We start from the raw sequence: 5,765 nt of genomic DNA on the forward strand, positions 1-5,765 counted from the left end.
TACATATTACAAAGGTGAAAAGAAGTAACCTTTAACTGTGCCCAAAATAAACTTAGAAGTGCAATAGACCCTAGAGCACTTTGTAAAACCAGGTACAACCCCAAATTTACATTTCCATGCCATTGTGAAAATACCATCAAGTAGGGTTGCTGACACTCCAGAACTAGCTTGGAGTTCCCACTAATTAAAGATAAATCATCGACACTGGTGACAGCAACCAAGGAGAAAAGTCAAAATGGGATTTAAAAGAATCTTTGACATTATAATTGTACAAATATTGGTAATGTGAAATAGGATGATTGAGTGTGTAGTTAGACTTGAGGGTTCACAGGATGAAACCTCTAAAATATGTTCAGCAATAATTGGCAAGCCTATCCCTAGGGAGTATTCCTCCACTGCGTTGAGATTCAGTTTAGTAATTTGGGTAAAACTCTGCACCTATCAGGCTCTAGTATCGTCCTGCTGCATTAGTGCCTCAGGGTGACAGTGACTGTACGTACGACTGGTGGAATGTTGTCAGGCTGAGCATTAGAGATGAACAGAGTCTCTTATTCCTCCCATCTCCATAAAGAAATGAGTTTTTTTTTCTTTTGGTAATGGCCCCAGCAGTCAGAAACTGCTGTATAGGCATTAATCTTAAATCCACAGAAGGCTGTATTTCTGGAATGGGATCCTCAGGTTCTGGGACAAAACCCTATAGTTAATTGGCAAAATGGGCTCAATGAGGTCTAATTTCTTCTCCATAAAGTTTTAGATTGCTGACTTAGTATCATACTAATTTCAAAGAATAGCACCACATATATGTGCTAGATTAATGAATACAAGCTTGAGTAAATCAGAAGTTTTTCGTGATTAAGGTTCTCCAACTTCACTGGCTACTTAACTCATGCAAACAATTGCGATCCATTTTGCGAATTCATTAAAGCATAACTTAATAAGCACAACTTCCTACAGTATAGAATCCTTTAGAATTGAATGTAACACTCTTTGCTGATTTGCAAACAAACACATAAATTAGGAGCAGAATTAGGCCATTCACTCCCTCAGGGCTGCTCTACCATTTAACAAAATCATTGCTGATCCAATTTCAATCTAAACCCAATAACCTTTGACTCCCTTGTAACTAACCCACTGCAGTTAACACAGTTGCATATTGCACTCATAAATATATATGCTGTGACTGCAGATCTGTGTGTCACAGTAGACTTCAAATCACATCAGGTCTCTTGAAGTTCTAACTCAAATCCTCCACTGGTCAATCTATCTGGAGAACTACCAAAGAAAGTCTAGATGTCCATTTATATCAAACTCGTCTCCTAATTTCCAGCAATTGAAATAAAGATAGTGCAGTGTATAATACACTGTAAAGTTGCTTTTTTGATTTTCAATTAATTAATTTTCTAAAAATCTAATCATAAATATAATCTTACACTGAAGAGATCATCATTCAACTTCTGTGTGGGAAATGCACGTGGAGAGAATGAAAGAAGGGAGTTAAAATCTGTATAATTTAAAGAATAAATCATTTCAGTTGTTTTTGAAGTTTGCAATCAAAAGAAAATGCTTCAAATTTTACTCAAAAAATCTTAGAATTTTTATGTAACTTGACAGTAAACTTTATAATATTTGTAAGAGTTGCTGGCTGATTTGGATAAAGAATTTGACTAGATTCAAAACAACGTATGGCTTTGATTATGACCAGTGGAGACTGAATTGTTTACTATGAAAATTAAAGAAGTTTCTGAAAATCAAACAGGGTTTCTATGTTGACAATGTTTGTCTTTCTGCAATAGATGACATTGACAAGATTGAAAATGAATATGAAATAAACAGCACTGCAGAAACTGGGTATGAGCAAAACCAACACAGTTCTAGCTATTCGGACCGAAATGATGAAACAAAAGATAATTTGAAAAGTCGTTCTCAAGAGAACAAACTGCAGGAGTTGTCTGGCAATACCACTGATGAGGAGCAGGAAGAATTGCCATACGATGGTAACTTACAGAATGTTAGTGAGCATGCAACAGATAAGCATCCTGATTTAGTTGCTCAAAAGCTGCCATTAACTGGACTTGTCAAAAACCAGTCAGCTCCTTTGCCTGTTAGCAGGGTGACACAAACAATCCCATTGAGCCCCCATGAAAGATCAACTATGGAGAATTCATTCTTCTGCCAAGAAACGCCTGATAATGAACCAAATACAGATGCTGAAAATTCTAACCACAGAAGTAAAAGTGAAACAAATACTTTTTTGCCAAAGGATACAGTTGATGTATTGCTATCCAGATATGAAACTAAATTAGAAAATTGCTTACCGGTTGAACACAGTCAGGTTTGTGATGGAAGATCAAACATTGCTGAATCACTCCAATATTACTTCTCTGAAGAAGACCTGGCACTTAGTTCAACCACATACATTGACTCTGAGACTTTACCAGAAACCTCTTTTACAGATAGTGTTGAAGAAACTGTAATTAACAACCATGTTTCATCAGTGGCTAGTAATAATTTACCTATAAACATTAACGAATTTACAATGTTAGAAGCAGACCTTTCCAGGAAAGGAGGGTTGGATAGCAAATTTGCAACTGAAAAAAAAGTGTTCCAAGCTGAAAATGATTCATACTGCAATACTTATGAGAAGATGGAAAATAATTGCACATGTGCACTAGAGAATTCACCAAAAATAACACAGGAAGAGAACACACAAGCACCACCTAATCTTGAAACAATATCAGAAAATACTCAAAATCCTATTTCAAAAATGGGAAGAACAATTTCTTACAATGAAATCAAATATGGTAAAGGAAAACAACATTATCCTCTGCTTGACTTTTCCAAAGTTGGACCCAAAGTCAAAATTCCCAAGAGGAATACTTCGAGTAATTGTAATCTGGAAAGACCAATAATAAAAAAGGCAAAATCTTCAGTCAACTCACCAGAAAGTCCTCATGCAACTCATGAGTCAACAGTAGATGCAACACAGGTGATATTGGATAGTACACAATCTTCAATAGTTCCTGCCAGAACAGAAGTTAACAGCAAAAAACAACCTGTGGACTCAAATCATACCCCAGAACTTTTTCAACAATTGCAGGTAACAAAAAGCTAGTGGCCAAGAAAATTAATTTGTGCCTGAACCATGTGCAATTCTAACACAATGTATGTGCCTAATGAGAACAGATGGCAGGACCACAACTAGTTGGTTCACCAATCTCATGGGAGAGCTTCTTTGGCCCAGACAATTCAACAGTCATGGAGAGAACAGATCAGCCAGCTTTTGTGGAGTGGTCTCTGGTTTTAACGTGAAGCTAGGGAGATCATTTGTGTCCCTCCTGGTTCCACAGTATGTTAAGTAAGCAGGTCATTTACAGTCCAGTTTGAATATGTAAATTGACCCCTTTTGTCAATGAGACTAACAGTAGTTCAAAGTGCAATCCTGGATGCTTAGTGAAGTAGCTATAATCAACAAGGCAGGAGTAAATATCTTACACAGAATGATTGTGTGTGTGCCAACCATTATATTGGACACTTAGGTGCCCATTTAACATCAATGAAATGGATGCCATGCCAGTGATATTCATTTCCATTTCACCACTAGTTCTTTCATATTTCCCAGTTTGACTTTTAAAGAGTCATATGACAAAAAACATGGCTAGTAACTCAGCTGCTACGCTTGATAATGAGCAGAAAATGATGAGTCGCAAGACAGACACAAACATGTGAAATAACCACAGAGCAGAGTGCTCCACAATGCTGTGCTAACTCAAATGTCATTTCAATTGTGCAATTCTTCCTTGAGGCTTTTTCTTGTCTAGCTGATTTTTTTTAGCTACAAAACTAAAACAGGAAATCATTTCATTGAGAGCTTCCATCTTAACATGCACATTCAACAACCTGTACTGAAAACTCTGCTCACATTTTGACAACTGACAAATTCCATCACGGCAGTGAAGACCACCTAAAACATTATTTAAACAGCCACCAACATTCTAAGTAAAATAATCCACATCATTCTAAAAAAAATCAATTTTCCTTAACTTTCAATGTTTAGAAATCATTTAAAAATTTCTGATCCATATCCACGTCCCTGGGCCATGGTCGATCTATGTACCCTGTTTTGTTGACTTTTTTTCTTGGTTTATCTTTTGAGCTGTGTTCTTTATGAATAGACTAGCAAACAAGTAAACACATTATCACCTTCAATAGCAGTGGTAAAAATGTCAACCATAATGATTTGACAAAGTTTCTACAAAATAAAAATAAATTGATGTGTTTAAAATACCAGGCAATAAATCTATGTACAATTTTAGAAAACATATCAGGAGATGTAGTACATGATCATCTGAAAAGTCAAACTATTAATAGGTACCCAACAGGTATCTCTAATACTTTACTTTTATGCTAATATTATAATATGCTATATAGTATACTGTATTACTCTACTAATATACTGTTACAAAATACAATCTTGGGTCTCCAATGCGATTTAAAGAGTGATTAAAACAATGAGAGCAAATACTGTGGGTCATTTTTTTTTCCTTCCAAAGAGCAGTTGATAAAGGATTATTGGCAGCTGCTGGAAAACAATCTGAGCCTGTGTTATTATAGGATAAGTAAATTATAACTTAGAAGTAGTAGTAGGACATTCTGCCATTCTAGATCATAGCTGCATTCGTTTTCCCACACTATCCCCATATCCCTTGATGTCATTAGTATCTGGAATTCTACTAATCTGTGTCTTGAACATGCACAATTACTGCTTCTGAGTACAGCATTCCAATGATTCCTTACCCTCCGAAGAAATGCCTGCACTTCCCAGTCCTAAATGACATGCCTCTAATTTTGAGACTGTGTTCACTTTTTCTAGATTCCCCAGCTAGGAGCGACATTCTTTCTGCATCTATCCTGTCTAAATCTTTAAGCATCTTAAGATGCTAGAGAATACAGACTCAGACTCCCAGTTTGTGAAATCACATAAGCAGCCTGCTATTAATGACAACAATCTAACTTGGGCATTCATCCATGTTATGAAAATGCATACAGAGATTAATTCAGAACAAATAACACAAGAGCAAAATGCTGCAGATGCTGGAAATCTGAAAACAAAAGGTCTGGTGACATCTGTGAAAAGAGAAAGACAGTTAATGTTCTAGGTCATTTTATCATGTTCATCCCTTGAATTTTCTGATAAAAGGTCATGAATCTGAAACTTGTGTTTCTCTCCAAATGAAATTTGGTTAGAGGGCTCCAGACATGGTTTTGCCATAAAAAGGTAACTGATCAAGAAAGGGACTTCAAATTAGTATTTGATCATTTATTGAAGGAACATAAAATGTATGAGTTTACTATAGGAAAAGTAGGATTCCCTATGATTTAAAATCCTGTTGCCAGGATTGATGTTGTAAAATTAAAGGACATGTAAACCTTATAATGGGTTCTGCACCTATACTTAATCATTGTGTTCAGTTTGAACCCCAGGCATCAAGAAGAATAGAGATGCTCTGTAGAAGTGTTGAGGAGTGTGACCAGAATGATATCAAATATGATAGCACTTAGTCTAATTTTGGTGAAATGTTGACTTGTAAAGGATAGATTAAACTTTTTTTAAGTGACAAATGACTTACATACAGACTGGTTAGATATTTAATTTTAAAACAGAAAATAGGATAAAGTTGTACGGTAGGTACTCCATTTTTCTTGCAGAATTTTAAAACTAAAACTTTGCAACAATTTGCCTGTGTTGTTGAAAATATTGATGTGAA

The sequence above is a fragment of the Rhincodon typus genome, chromosome 10 (assembly GCF_021869965.1).
Source record: "Rhincodon typus isolate 14 chromosome 10, sRhiTyp1.1, whole genome shotgun sequence".
NCBI classification, from domain to species: Eukaryota; Metazoa; Chordata; class Chondrichthyes; order Orectolobiformes; family Rhincodontidae; genus Rhincodon; species Rhincodon typus.